Genomic DNA, 15,000 nt, shown 5'->3' with positions numbered 1-15,000 from the left:
CCTATTTATAGTTTTCCTAATTATTATTATTATTATTATTATTATTATTATTATTATTATTATTATTATTAGCCAAGCTACAACCCTAGATGGAAAAGCAGTATGCTATAAGCCCAAGTGCTCCAACAGAAAAAATAGCTCAAAGGTAGTAGGTTGGCCAGGGCACCAGTCACCCGTTGAGATACTACTGCTAGAGAGTTATTCGGTTCTTTGTCTGGTCAGACAGTACTACAATGGATCCTTCTCTCTGGTTACGGTTCATTTTTTCATTTGCCTACACACACATCGAATAGCCTCTCCTATTATTTGCATATTCTCCTCTGTCCTCATACACCTGGCAACACCGAGATTACCAAACAATTCTTCTTTGCTCAATGGATTACTGCACTGTAATTGTTCAGTGGCCACTTTCCTCTTCGTAAGGGTAGAAGAGACTCATTATCTATGGTAAGCAGCTCTTCTAGGAGGACACTGCAAAATCAAATCATGTTCTCTAGTCTTGGATAGTGCCATAGCCTCTGCACCATGGTTTTTCACTGTTTTGGGTCAGAGTTCTTGCTTGAGGGTACACTCGGTCACACTAATCTATGTTATTTCTCTTCCTCTTGTTTTGTTAAAGTTTTTATTGTTTATATAGGAGATATTTATTTTAATGTTACTGTTATTAATACTTTATTTTTCCTTGTTTCCTTTCCGTAGTTGGCTATTTTACCTGTTTGATCCCCTGGGCTCATATCATTCTGGTTTTCCAATTAGGGTTGTAGTTTGGCAATTAATAATAATAATAATAATAATAATAATAATAATAATAATAATAATAATAATAATAAAGATGCAAGGAAATGAATAAATAAACTACAAGGGAAGTAATGAACAATTGATAATAAAGTTTTAAAAAAGTAACATTATAATAGATGTTTCATATATAAACTATAAAGAGAGACACTTATGTCAGCCTCTTCAAGATAAAATCATTCCCTTCATTTTGAACTTTTGAAGTAATGGTAATTATTAAAAAAATATATTTTTATTATATACAAGTATATACTTCTTAGACTAACTAATGAGGTCAAATATGAAATTACATGCTATCTTTATTTCTCTGGTTTCTGTAAATTTCATTTGCATAAATCCTATCCGTTTTTATAATGACTTTTGTATTGCATTTCCTGAGCATAATAGAAAATGTTAATATTTCTATTTTTTATTATTTTCGTTCTAAAAGATTCTGCTTCACCTAACATCAACAGAAAAGTTGTTTTAAAACTCTCATGACTAAATTTTATTCATTTCTATTTCGATGATAATTGTGTAATAACTGAATTCAACACTTTGCATTTATAATACATAAAGAATTTCATTTTTTTTAAATATATATTTTCTATTAGATTTTTAACGTTATAAAATCCCTTTATTTATTTATTTGTTTCTAACAATTTCCAAATTGCCATTAGATTATTCTAAGACCATTAAATACCGTAATCATAGTTATCAATTTTATCCATAAGTTATCTTCACTAATATGTTTATAATGTTTATATGTGCAAGGTTTCTGCGTGCAATTATTTATGAGATATGATTACGTATATGATATGCATTCATGAATATTCTCAAGACTTGCAATGATAATCTAAGTGTTTACCATTTCCGCCTCAACTCCCATATGAGTGAGATCTTTCTTCGAAATGTCCCTATTTATATTCATCGATGTTGGAGTTTTAGAGCCAAAAGACTCGATTAATTTACTTTTAAAACAATCCTCCCCTATATTATTATTATTATTATTATTATTATTATTATTATTATTATTATTATTATTATTATTATTATTATTATTAATAATAATAATATTTTTATTATTATTATTATTATTATTATTATTAATAATATTTTTATTATTATTATTATTATTATTATTATTATTAATAATGATATTATTAAGATTATTATTATTATTAATATTAGTATTATTATTATTATTATTGTTATTATTATTATTATTATTATTATTATTATTATTATTATTATTATTATTAATAGGTAAGCTACAACACCAGTTGGAAAAGCAGAATGATATAAGTCTAAATGCTCCCAGAGGGAAAAATAGCCAAGAGAGGAAAGGAAATAAGGAAATGAATAATCTGTCACAGTCAACGGCAAAGTGAAGAGGAAAAGTTATACCCTGGTGAGAAGGGGGTACCACAAGAGGTACACTCATAAACCACAATCATCCATAAATTGCCGAACCAGCGTTTTATAGCTAGGAAAGGGGGAGGGGTTGGGAAGAGTTCAGTGTATGTGTGTTCATCTCTATCTAAATATTTAGACGTCTTTTTTTGACGGATCGGGTACACTAGATTCACATAGTTATTATAATCTAAGATTTTCAACTCAGCATTTGGCATTTCAAAACATGCCATTAACTTCTAATCACTTTTGGTCATCAACATCATTCCCGAATTATTGTTTCTGGAGCCTTGTCGTGTTGTGCTTTTCATATTGTTATTGCCTTAGCCAACGTTGTGAAGGTTATATTTTGATAGGCGTAAGTTTATGTCTGTGTGTGTGTTTGTGATTTATGATTCTGATTCTCATAACTTAAAAACTATTTGACCGAATCTCATGAAATTTGATTGGATGATTGGCCATGATCCAAGGACAACTTGATTAGATTTTGGGAGTGATTGGGTCAAGGTAATGAAAAGGTCAAAATCGTCACTTTGTTATATCGTGGTAAATTTTTATTCGATTTGCATGAAATTATTGGCAAAATGTGCATAATTCAAATGCCTGTCTTGTTATGTGGCGTTGGCAAAGGTATGCACTCTACCGAGTGCCTATTCTAGTTTTCAAATAGTTTGAGAAATAAAAAAAAACCGAAATGTCAAAAAGATATGCCATGCGAAAGGCTTTCTTGGAAGCCATGCAGCAGGCGTAGTAAGAAATATTCCACATTGCTCTGCCAAAGATAATGAATAAAGTTAATCACTCAGACCCATACAATGAAGGAATGGTTGTGTGTTGAAGACTAAAGTCGGCAGCAATAAGTTAACACGATGGAATTGTGTTTTGTCGTTTTGCAGTCAAGTCAGATGCTACAAATAAATTGCTTGATATTTTTTTTTTTTTTCAGTTACCCAATACGGAAAATATCATCAGATTTTAGTGGTATAATGCTCTACTTCTCATTGCATTAATGTGTATAACACTATTCACTATTATTCACTTCAAACCTTTCTTCTAAGTTTAAGAGGATAACTGTAAGCAACGTTATGAAATACCAGCGGACGCGCTCCGTCAAAAATTACTGTTACATATTTAGATATGATATACACACACACACATTCCATCCTATCCACCTCTCACCAGGGTAAGACGACTTATTCTTCCCCCTACCTAAGGGACGGGTAGAGACCGAGTCATTATACATCTATGTCTGGCAATGCCGCTAAGCGTGACCGGAAATTGTATATATATATATATATATATATATATATATATATATATATATATATATATATATATATATATATATATATATATATATATATAATAAACCATATATGTTAATAAACTGATGTCTGGATTCTGTTAACGACCTCGGGATCAGAGCACCAGGCGAAATCACTCTTAGTATCTGTCCGACCGGGTTTCGAACCCTGGTCCAGGATACTTTTATGAAATTGACCATACCACTTAGCCACGAAGAAAGATAAAAGTCAATGACAATTCTTCTGTACATATACTGTACCTGTCGAATTCAGGTTTTTTGTACTTAGAATTGAAATCAACTCATCTTCACCATCGTAGCTAATTGATATGTTTGTGACTTGGCATTCGATTCATGATAAATTTTGAACATTTAAACGTGTTTTTCATATTTCAAATAAGCCGTATATATTAATACATTAAAGCTGGTCAGATACTATAGTCTTTGAGTGATTTCGCCTGGGGCCCTGATCCCGAGGTCGTTAAGAGAATCCAGACTTTAATGTATTGATATATATGGCTTATTTGAAATATGAAAAGCACGTTTAAATGTGCAATATATATATGTATATATATATATATATATATGTACATACATATATATTTATATATATAGACAGATAGATAGACAGATAGATAGACAGATAGATATTCATATATAGTTAGATAGATAGATAGATATTTATATATATATATATATATATATATATATATATATATATATATATATATATATATATATATAAATAGATAGATAGATAGATAGTCAGATAGAAAGATATTTATATATATATACATATATATATATATATATATATATATATATATATAGATAAATAGATAGAAAGACATTTATATATATATATATATTGATATATATATATATATATATATATATATATATATGTATATATAAATAGATAGATAGATAGATAGATAGATAGTTATTTATATATAGATAGATAGATTGGTAGGTAGATAGGTAGATATATATATATATATATATATATATATATATATATATATATATATATATATATATCCAGACACTGGCTCCTTATCATATAGGGGAGATGACATGCGGTGTTTAATAATCCTTATTGCTACTAGCCATCACAATAATGAATGTATCATCTTCAGACATATTTCTAATATGAAATATCAGGGGCTCTGAATTATGAATTAATAAGCTACAAATCTGCTTATATTGAATATTATCGTGTTTAATTCAGATATTTCGTAATCAGTAATTCATCGAATTACATATTTTCTAACTACAAAGGTTTAAATGTTTAAAGGCCGCTCATGAATCGCAGAGACAAGGGCCAGTGACTATGACCTAGCCAACAGGACAGTGCCCTAGAGACTGACCATATATGCAGATGATTAGCGCCCAAGCCTCCTCTTCACCCTAGTTATAACCAGGGAACGCCGGGGATTGGCTGCTGATGACTCAGCAGGTAGACCTATAAGCTTCCCCACCTCCTTAGCTCACAAGGATAGTGATGTTGTAGACACTACCAGAAACTAATGAGTTTGAGCAGGACTCGAACCCCAGCCCGGCGATTTCCAGGCAGGGACGTTTCCAATAGGCCGCCGCAAGTCCAAAATATGGAATTCAAGAATTATGATGTGGAAAGTTACAAACGTTTTCCAAATGACAGTTTCATTTATGATAAAATATCAATAAATCTCAAATAAAACAAATTTTGACTATTGTAATTATATGAAAAAATATCCCGACCGAGAGAAATAGTTTTCTATTTGTATGTGTTTGATGTAAAAAGTATACTTATTTAGCAAGCATAAACTAATGGCGTTCACTTGATTACGTTCGATTTTATTTTTCAGTGAATTACGATTAATGAAATGGCAAAAATTAATTACCCACAAAAAGGGGGAAAGAAAAGTAGCGATCAAAGAGAAAATGTTTTTGTTAGGTAATAACCCCTAATCATATTATCTTACCCAACCACAGGCAAATCTATATCTCTATAAAAATCAAATTAGCTAAATATATGATTCGTTCGGTCAACCGTGTAGGTTTTATCTTTTTTCTTATGATTAGATGAAACAAATGGTATTTGCATTTTCATGAGTAGAATTCCCATAAGGAATCTCTTCTTTTCAAAGCTAAAGAACTTGATAAATGATTCAGAGATAATTGATATCTGTATTCAAATGGACCAGCTTCAGTATTATTATTTTTAGGATTATTATTATTATTATTATTATTATTATTATTATTATTATTATTATTATTATTATTACCTCCACCAATGAAGTTGGAAGGAGGTTATGTTTTCGTCCATGTTTGTGTGTTTGTGTGTGTGTGTGTTTATTTGTGACTAGCTTCCTAGCCACAATTTTAATCGTAGGGTAATGAAACTTGCAGGGATTACCCTTTATGTAAAAAGCTGCTAATAATTAAATTTTGGAAAGTCAAGGTTAAAGGTCAATGTTCCGGTCAAGCAAAATGTCCAATTCACATAATTAGCCATAATTTTGGATATCATTGTCACAGGTACTTCAAACTTGGTTCATATTTGAGTGTAAGAAAATCCACACCAATTAATACATGTTAAGGTCAAAGGTCAAGGTCAAGGGCAAGGTCGAGCAAAAGGTCGAGTAAAAAGTTGCCACCGTGGAGGTCTGTGCTCTACTGAGTGCCCCTCTAGCTATTATTATTATTATTATTATTATTATTATCATCTAAGATACAACCTTAGTTGGTAAAGCAGGATGCTATAAGCTCAAGGGCTCCAACAAGGAAAATAGCTCAGTGAGGAAAGGAAATAAAAAAACAATAGTATTCAGATGGTCCAGCTTCAGTAAACATGGTTTCTTTTTTTTGTGTATTTATATCGGTATTTCTTCTTCTTATATAGATTATTTATTTCTCACACTGAAGTATTTCCTTCTTATATTGATAGTTTATGATTCATTTTTCAACACTGATCGTCTCTGCATTGCATTAATACAAACCTTGAAGAAAAAATTTTTCTCAAATAAGAAAATAAATTTCATTTCTTGCTAAAGAGATGTGCATTAAAAGGTAATCAACACCAGAAAAGCAAAAAAAAAAAAAAAAAAAAACGGTATTTACCTGCAATTTATAACCTTCCAGAAACAGATGGCTACAAGTTTATTTTATCCCAGTTACTATAGTTAATTCAAAAGGTGAAATACTCTTAAAACTGTCTTGGGTTAGAGTTCTCTTGCTTGGGGGCACACTCGGGCGTGCTGTACTGTCTGGTTTCTCTCTTTCTTGTTTTGTTAATGTTTTTATAGTTTATTGAGGAAATATTTATTTTAATGTTGTTGCTGTTCTTGAAATATTTTCTTTTTCATTTTTTCCTTTCCTCACTGAGCTCTTTTCCCTGTTTGGGCCCCTGGGCTTATAGGATCCTACTTTTCCAACTAGGGATGTAGTTTAGCAAGTAATAATAATAATAATAATAATAATAATAATAATAATAATAATAATAATAATAATAATAATATTGTCTTTAATTTCACCCAATTAAGGAAAGTACTAATTACGTACTTTAAAATGTTCTTAAGAATCTTTCTCATTTACCGAATAGTCTGGTCTATTCTTTGCACATTCTCCTCTTTCCTCATACACTTGACAATACTAGATAACCGGAAAACTATTCTCTACTCAAGGGGTTATCTAAAAGACTGTAATTCTTCAGTGGCTACTTTCCACTTGGTAAAGGTAGAAGAGAGACTTTAGCTATGGTAAGCAGCTCTTCTAGGAGGACCACACTCTAAAATCAAACCATTGTTCTCTAGTCTTACGTAGTGCCATAGCCTCTGTACCATGGTCTTGCACTGTTTTCGGTTAGAGTTTTTTTGCTTGAGGGTACACTAAAGGCATACTGTTCTATCTGTTTTCTTATTTCCTTTCCTCACTGGGCTGTTTTCTCTGTTGGTGCTCTTCGGGTTTTCCAACTGGGGACATTGCTTAGCTTGTAATAATGATTATAATAATTATGAGATATCTCGATTATATTTCGAAAAAGCATAATTGCTATTACAGTTCATTATCATCAAACCTTGAAATAATTGGAATTCACTGTCAAACAAAATAACTCCGGCATTGAACTGAGTCTTTTAATCTAGCGATTTAAAAGTTCGCTTTTATTCATTCACCTTCCCACACCCGTCCCTGACATCAAAAAAGGAGAAAGAAAGGAAGAGAGAAAAGAAGAAAGAATTTTTCCTCGGCTTCCTCAATGCCACGAGATGACACTTTGAAAATAATCTGTTCCGAGAAGGTCGTAAATAGGTTAATTTTACATAACGCTTATATAAAAGAGATTGCTAAGGAATCTGTGAAAACTAAAGCAGATATCTAACTATACATATATATAAATATATATATATATATTATATATATATATATATATATATATATATATATATATATATATATATATATATATATATAATGTGTGTGTGTTTGTGTATATATATATATATATATATATATATATATATATATATATATATATATATATATATATATATATATTAAAAGGGGATTTCTATATTTTATGCATTGCTGTACAACATGTCTCAAAATGAAAATTTGGTCAGTGCAACTTGTACCTTTTCTAAATCCTTCTTGTTCATCTCTCAGCTTTTCATCAATCTTTCTCTCCAGTCTCTTAAGAATAAGCATACTATCTATTTTCATAATTGACGTAAGTTTTATGCCTCTGTAATTATTGAAATCAATCAGGTATCTCTTTTTAGCTATTTTCACCAGGGTGTGTTTTATCAGGAGCTAGTTTGTGTGTTGCCGTTTGTGGGGAGGGGGGGGGGTGGAAATCAGTGTACTTCCGATGTAGTACCGTATCTTTGAATTTTTTTTTTAAAGTTGATATGTTATTCAAGGACTTTGATGATCTGAATCGCTTAATATAATACTTAAATTTCCCCCTTTGTATGATGTATATATTCCAACTTATTGGAACCTAAATTAATCCTGAGGTGGAAAAACAACTTAAATTCGAGGAAATGATTTCCAAATTAAACTATTAAATGGAGTATTTGATCCTTTGTTTCAAGACATTATGCCTAAAACTATGATTTTTTTTTTTACGAAATCCTCTGTTATATGTTAGATTGAGTCAGTCGCCCAGTGAAAGTATACCAGTGTCAAAATTATGGTTTGCCCAAACTTATAGTAGATGGTACCCTGTTTACAAATATATAAGCAAATATATGTTTCTATTATGAGAGAGAGAGAGAGAGAGAGAGAGAGAGAGAGAGAGAGAGAGAGAGAGAGAGAGAGAACTTTATATCATCCCTTGGTAATCATTTCAAAACCTGATATTTTCCATAAGATGTTTAAGCAATTTCCACCCTTATTCTGTGAATTCTACAAAGTAAGAGCTGATTCAAGATTGCATCCAAGTTAGTAATCCTTTTGGAATAACACCTGGGTAGATATTGCATGCTATATGATGGCTATATCCACAATGATATCTTATAGCCTTGGAACAATCAAAGGACCAATCTGCTGGGTCAATTCTAAAGTAGTTTTACGACCCAATTTAAAAGTAACTGTTGCTTTAGTGTATACCGATACAGTTTGTGAGTAGTGAAGGACTCGATTCACTTTTCTGGAACAATCACATATCAGCCTCTATATTTCATTGTTATTCAGCAAATATTATAGCAGATAGTCCCACTTGAGTCCATTGTTTTATCACCAGTAAAGAAAGGAGAGCAATCGAACACAAGACGACAACAACAGGTAAATTGCTGCTTCAAAAGTTTCAGAAACGAGTATGAATATAGATCGGAGATTTTGCCTAAAATTGCTGTTATTTTCACTGGAGTTTTCTTGTATCCTAAACTTGAACACTTTGGAAGTAAAGAATATTTTTCGTGGAAATGCAGATGATTTGCCAAAGGGAATTTCAGACATATGAAGAGTGACTTGCGAAGCTATGATAGGAAAAGTCTTTTCATGTCAGCGGGAGAACAATAGTTCTCTTCAGTGAACATTATGAAGAATATAAGACCTTGAGAGAAAGTTACTGGCAAGTGTTCATCTCAATCAAATTTACCAGAGTTAAAAATTTTTAAATACTGTAGAAAAGAAATAAGAAGAATCTCTCTCTCTCTCTCTCTCTCTCTCTCTCTCTCTCTCTCTCTCTCTCTCTCTCTCTCTCTCTCTCTCTCTTTCTCGAGATACATGCACGTTCTCTTTCTCGGAAACTCTCGAAATTAGTCTATTCTCTTGTCTTAAACGATTCTCATTTTCTTCCACTTGCGGAAACAAAAACTACCTTTTAATTGGTAACGCCAAAGCAAAAAAATCAGGAATGTTATTCATAGAGAAATTTAAGTATAACGCATGGAAGGAAAGAATAACTAAAATGATATAAACATTGTATTATACATTTTCGCGTCCTTTCCTTTAATGGATTTAATTTTTCAAATTCTGTAAACATTTGGTTTCACTAAGCCTTAAAATGGGATTTCAGGCAAGTATCTTAAAGATAAGATAGTAAAGCATGCGTATATACACACATACATATATATGTATGCATGATGTATACGTATATATATATATATATATATATATATATATATATATATATATATATATACTGTATATATATATATATATATATATATATATATATATATATATATATATATATATATATATATATATATTTATATTTATATATATATACATATGTAACACACATTCTGTATAAATATACACATATAAATAACAACAAATGCAGGTGTTTCTAAACCACTGCAGGCCAAAGGCCTCAGACATGTCAATTCATGCCTGGGGTTTGGCCACTTTTCATCACCACACTGGCCAACTGCGGATTGGTGATGATGGAAGATGTTTGTCTGATCGCTCATAGCAAGCCAACCCACAGCTTAGCTGATGCTGGCGATACACAAATCCGTTCACCATGTTGAGATATGCTTTATATATATTTATATATGTATATATATAAATATATTGACATAAATATTCATACTGTATATATATATATATATATATATATATATATATATATATATATATATACATGTGTGTGTGTGTGTGTGTGTGTGTGTGTATGTGTTCGTTTGTGTGTGTATATATACTGTATATATCTTATATGGCAATTACCTCTTCCCGGCCAAGGATCGAACCTTAGTGCCAAGTAACAACTAAATTAAACAATTTGACTTTGTCGTGTTAATTATGTCGTTGTTGAAAGTGTATAGGATTGTTATGTCCTCGTCTCCTTGTTGATGATTTACATTTGAAACGATCAAATTTATAATTGGAATTTTACAAAAGTATTTCTCAAGTTATCAACATTAAGGCTTTTTCTGATTTTGTATTTTTTTTTAGGTATACAGTATTCTATCTACCTTATGTAATAAAGAGCAAGTCTCTCTCTCTCTCTCTCTCTCTCTCTCTCTCTCTCTCTCTCTCTCTCTCTCTCTCTCTCTCTCTATGTATATATATATATATATATATATATATATATATATATATATATATATATATATATATTTATATATATATGTGTGTGTATGTATAATATATATATGTGTGTATATATATGTATATATATATATATATATATATATATATATATATATATGTATGTATATATACAGTTAGATAGAAAATTTATTTATATTTCTTTCCGGTCAAATTTAGCTCTTCCCTTCCCTTGGGTAAGGCGAGAGGGAATAGTCATACTCTCTTGAGAAGTGCTCCCTATGCATATGCGTGCGTGTGCATATCTATAAATATTTAGCCGTCATTTTTTGACGGGTCGCGAACGCTAGTTTTGCCTATACCATAATAGGCTAATATTAAATGTGTTTAGAGAAACTGTTGCATAATCTATTTTCAGTTTCTTCATGTGAGCTCGGAAAACGTTTACTAATTCCAACAAAACAAATGAAAAGTCAAATAAGGAAGTATTTCCTTTCCAGCGAGATTACTTCCATCAAACTCTTTTACCATTCCTAAGAATATTAAACTGGAAACAAAAGACGGTTATATTAGAATTACTTAAAATGGCAGTAGACGATTTCACCTCATTCATATATCAAAGGATTGAAAAATAAAGCCTTCCTTAGAATATTATTATTATTATTATTATTGTTATTATTATTATTATTATTATTATTATTATTATTATTATTATTATTATTATTATTATTTTTATTGTTTTTATTATTATTATTATTATTATTATTATTATTATAATTATCATCCAAGCAACAAGCTAGTTTGAAAAGCATGATGCTCTAAGCCCAAAGACTCCAATAGGAAAAAATAGGTGAAATAAATAAAATTCATGGGAAATAATGAAACATTCGCATAAGATATTTTAAGATCAGTAACAACATTGGAATAGATCTGTTATATATAATCTATGAAGAGAAACCTATTACTGCCTGTTCTTACTATTGATATGATATTCCCACAAATATTTTTTTCACTTAATCTAAAGGTGTACTACTACGGATCATCAAATTAACCTTATTTATTATTGTCTGCCTATTCCTGTCTCACTATCACAAGGGAGTTTGGACACAAACTATTGAACTGTGTCAATAACTGTGTCTGTGAAAGTTAAACATTCTAGAAATGACAAAAAGATTTTCTTTATTTTGTTGTTTTTGAGCAGAAGTTCAACATTGCCAGTAAACGATACAAGGAAGATTGAAAAAAAATCTCATAGAAAGTTGGTAGGTAGATGTTCTCAGTAATTCTTTTTATTCCGTTTAATTTTTCTTTCTATTTTCCTGGATGTAGTTTTCGAAGTTCTTGGGAAATATATTTATTAATGGTATGATAATTATATTAATTACTTTTTCTGCATTGAAAAAAAATTATCAATTAAAAACAAAAGGGGTTAAATTACATATTAATATCATTATGCTCATCCCTTTATTTATATTGAATGAATGTATCAATTAGAAATAAAAGTTGTTAAATTACATAATTCCAGAATAAGAAAACCACTTAATTTTACAAATGAATTTGATGATTATCTTAAAGTCCATATTGTTAATATAAGATATGTAGAAATCCAGAAAGCTGACACGTGATAAGCATATAATATATATTATAGCCACGAAATCAAGTCTTTTCACTTTTCCCTTCGTGGCTATAATACATTACTTATTATAAGATATATGAACCTATATGAACTTATATGTAAATACGTAACGATCAAGATTCCATCATCATTTGAAAAGAGAGACGATCCAACTGGAAAGCCTCCAGGATTCTTGCTTCGTAAAACTCTGTGGGTAAATTACCTCCATTTTTCAATTGAATAGATTTAAATGGCATTTAGATCTTCCAAATAAAGGTGATACTGATTTAATTATTTTGTAAACGTCTGGTTTCAACGTTCGTTTTTTTATCGAAGTAAATAAAAAAAAATTTCTTCTACATTATTTTTACTTTTGTTGACCTGATACTACCACTGCAGATAATCCTTAGATATTAGTTTCTTTATGAGAAAGAGAGAGAGAGAGAGAGAGAGAGAGAGAGAGAGAGAGAGAGAGAGAGAGAGAGAGAGAGAGAGAGAGAGACTGGTGATCGTTGGATAAGTGAAAGGAGCGAGAATCTTTTATTCATTCTTATGATTTCCATGGTAACTGTCATTCGAAAAATGCTGCAGCAATTTCTGTGATTTTTCTTCGCATTTTATAATATTCTTTGTCTTGGTTGGAATAGTTAATTTACACCAAAGCCAGCATATAATATGATGCATTTTTAGGTAAAAATGTTTTCAGTAAATTCTGGACAAAATTATAAAAATTCAAGATTTAGGCTAGTTATTTTAGTAAATTTTTATCAATTTTTTTTTTAGCGATTTTCAATGATTATTAACACTCCTGTATTTAATTTAATACTTATCTTATTTTGAATCTTATGAGTATACACACCCTCACCTCCACCCCCACCTCCACCCACCCTCCACCCACCCTCCGCCATGGAGAAAGACCAAGAGATATACTACTCACTGAATGGAGATCCTGAGGATCAGGATGAACAGTTCTTAGTCAGGAATTAATATAATGGATGTATAGAATTAATTAGTATATGATTCTTATCTAAAAAAACTGAAATCCAAATGAAAAAGCCCTCATTGTGTTATAGCTCACGCGAGTGGTTTGATACCGCACGGGTTTATTTGCGGAGGGAAGAAATCAATGAAGATCAATGAGGCTCTTCACTCACTGCCCGCTCGGAAGAATTTCCGGGCGGCAGTGAGTTACTTGCCGCGTGCACTACTAACCCGCTCGGCAAAACCACTCGTGTGAAGACATGCCTCCTAATCAGGTTCAATAAAAGCGAACATTTTTCCGTGAGGAAAAAATTCTCTCGTGTGAAGCAAGCCTAAGCAGTCGGTACGAAAAAAAAATGTATATCAGTTCATTACTGTAATGAGTTTCCTCTTGTTAATCAAAAAAGATATTTTGGAAGATTTTATCACCAACTATAAACGCAATTTCTCGAGTGCTGCACTGGATCTTTTTCATGAAAAATAAGACTCATTTCAAATTCTTATAAAAACCCGGACTAGAATATTTCAACGAACAAAATCGTAACTTTTTCAATCAACTTTTGAGCTCTGAAAGGAGCAACATTTTCCTCGATCGAGAAAAATTAAAACTTCCGGCCTAACATCAACATAATTTCTAGATTATAAACGATCAGCCATCTTGGAAATACCAAGTAAAGTTCTCTACTAATAATAAAAGGAAAAGGCAATAATGAGGATTTTCACATTCCTAAAAAAAAGAAAATACCTTTTTAACTTTAATGAAAAAAGGAAAGGTGTAGTTTGGTAGGATATATATTTTTTTTTTTTTTTTTGACAGTGACGACTTTTGTTAAGTTATTCAATTGAAAAAAGTTTGTTTTTAATTTGATAGGTTATTCCACTTGGAAAAGCTTTTTTTTCTTAAATAGGGTCAGTGGAATACTTAAACTTTTTAATATGTCGAAGAAAGTATTTGAATGATGATTGACTGATCCAATTCGTATTTTGAAGGCCCTGAGATAGTTCTCTTAGTCACCCCATTCCTATTAGATTTTTTTTTTTTTGGACCTCGTGTTATAATTTTCAAAAGGTTTTACTTTTACTAAAATCACATGCGGGAATGTATTACCTTCTAAAAAGATTCTATTTCCGAACAATGAGTATGATTCTCTCTCTCTCTCTCTCTCTCTCTCTCTCTCTCTCTCTCTCTCTCTCTCTCTCTCTCTCTCTCTCTCTCAAGAATGCTTTCACCTTATTGGGAAGTAAGATTTTCATAGATATTTTATGATGGAAATTGATTCTATTGAATGGTCCTCATCCTGGGTATATGAGATTAATTAGTTATATAGAAAAATCAGAGAGAATATATCGCGAAATTTAAAAGTATAGTCATGAGATAAAGACTGTCATAGAAAGGAAGTAATTTGTAAATTTTTATCATATCGCCAAA

The sequence above is a fragment of the Palaemon carinicauda genome, chromosome 33 (genome assembly GCF_036898095.1).
Source record: "Palaemon carinicauda isolate YSFRI2023 chromosome 33, ASM3689809v2, whole genome shotgun sequence".
NCBI classification, from domain to species: Eukaryota; Metazoa; Arthropoda; class Malacostraca; order Decapoda; family Palaemonidae; genus Palaemon; species Palaemon carinicauda.
Note: the sequence above shows the minus strand (reverse complement) of the source record.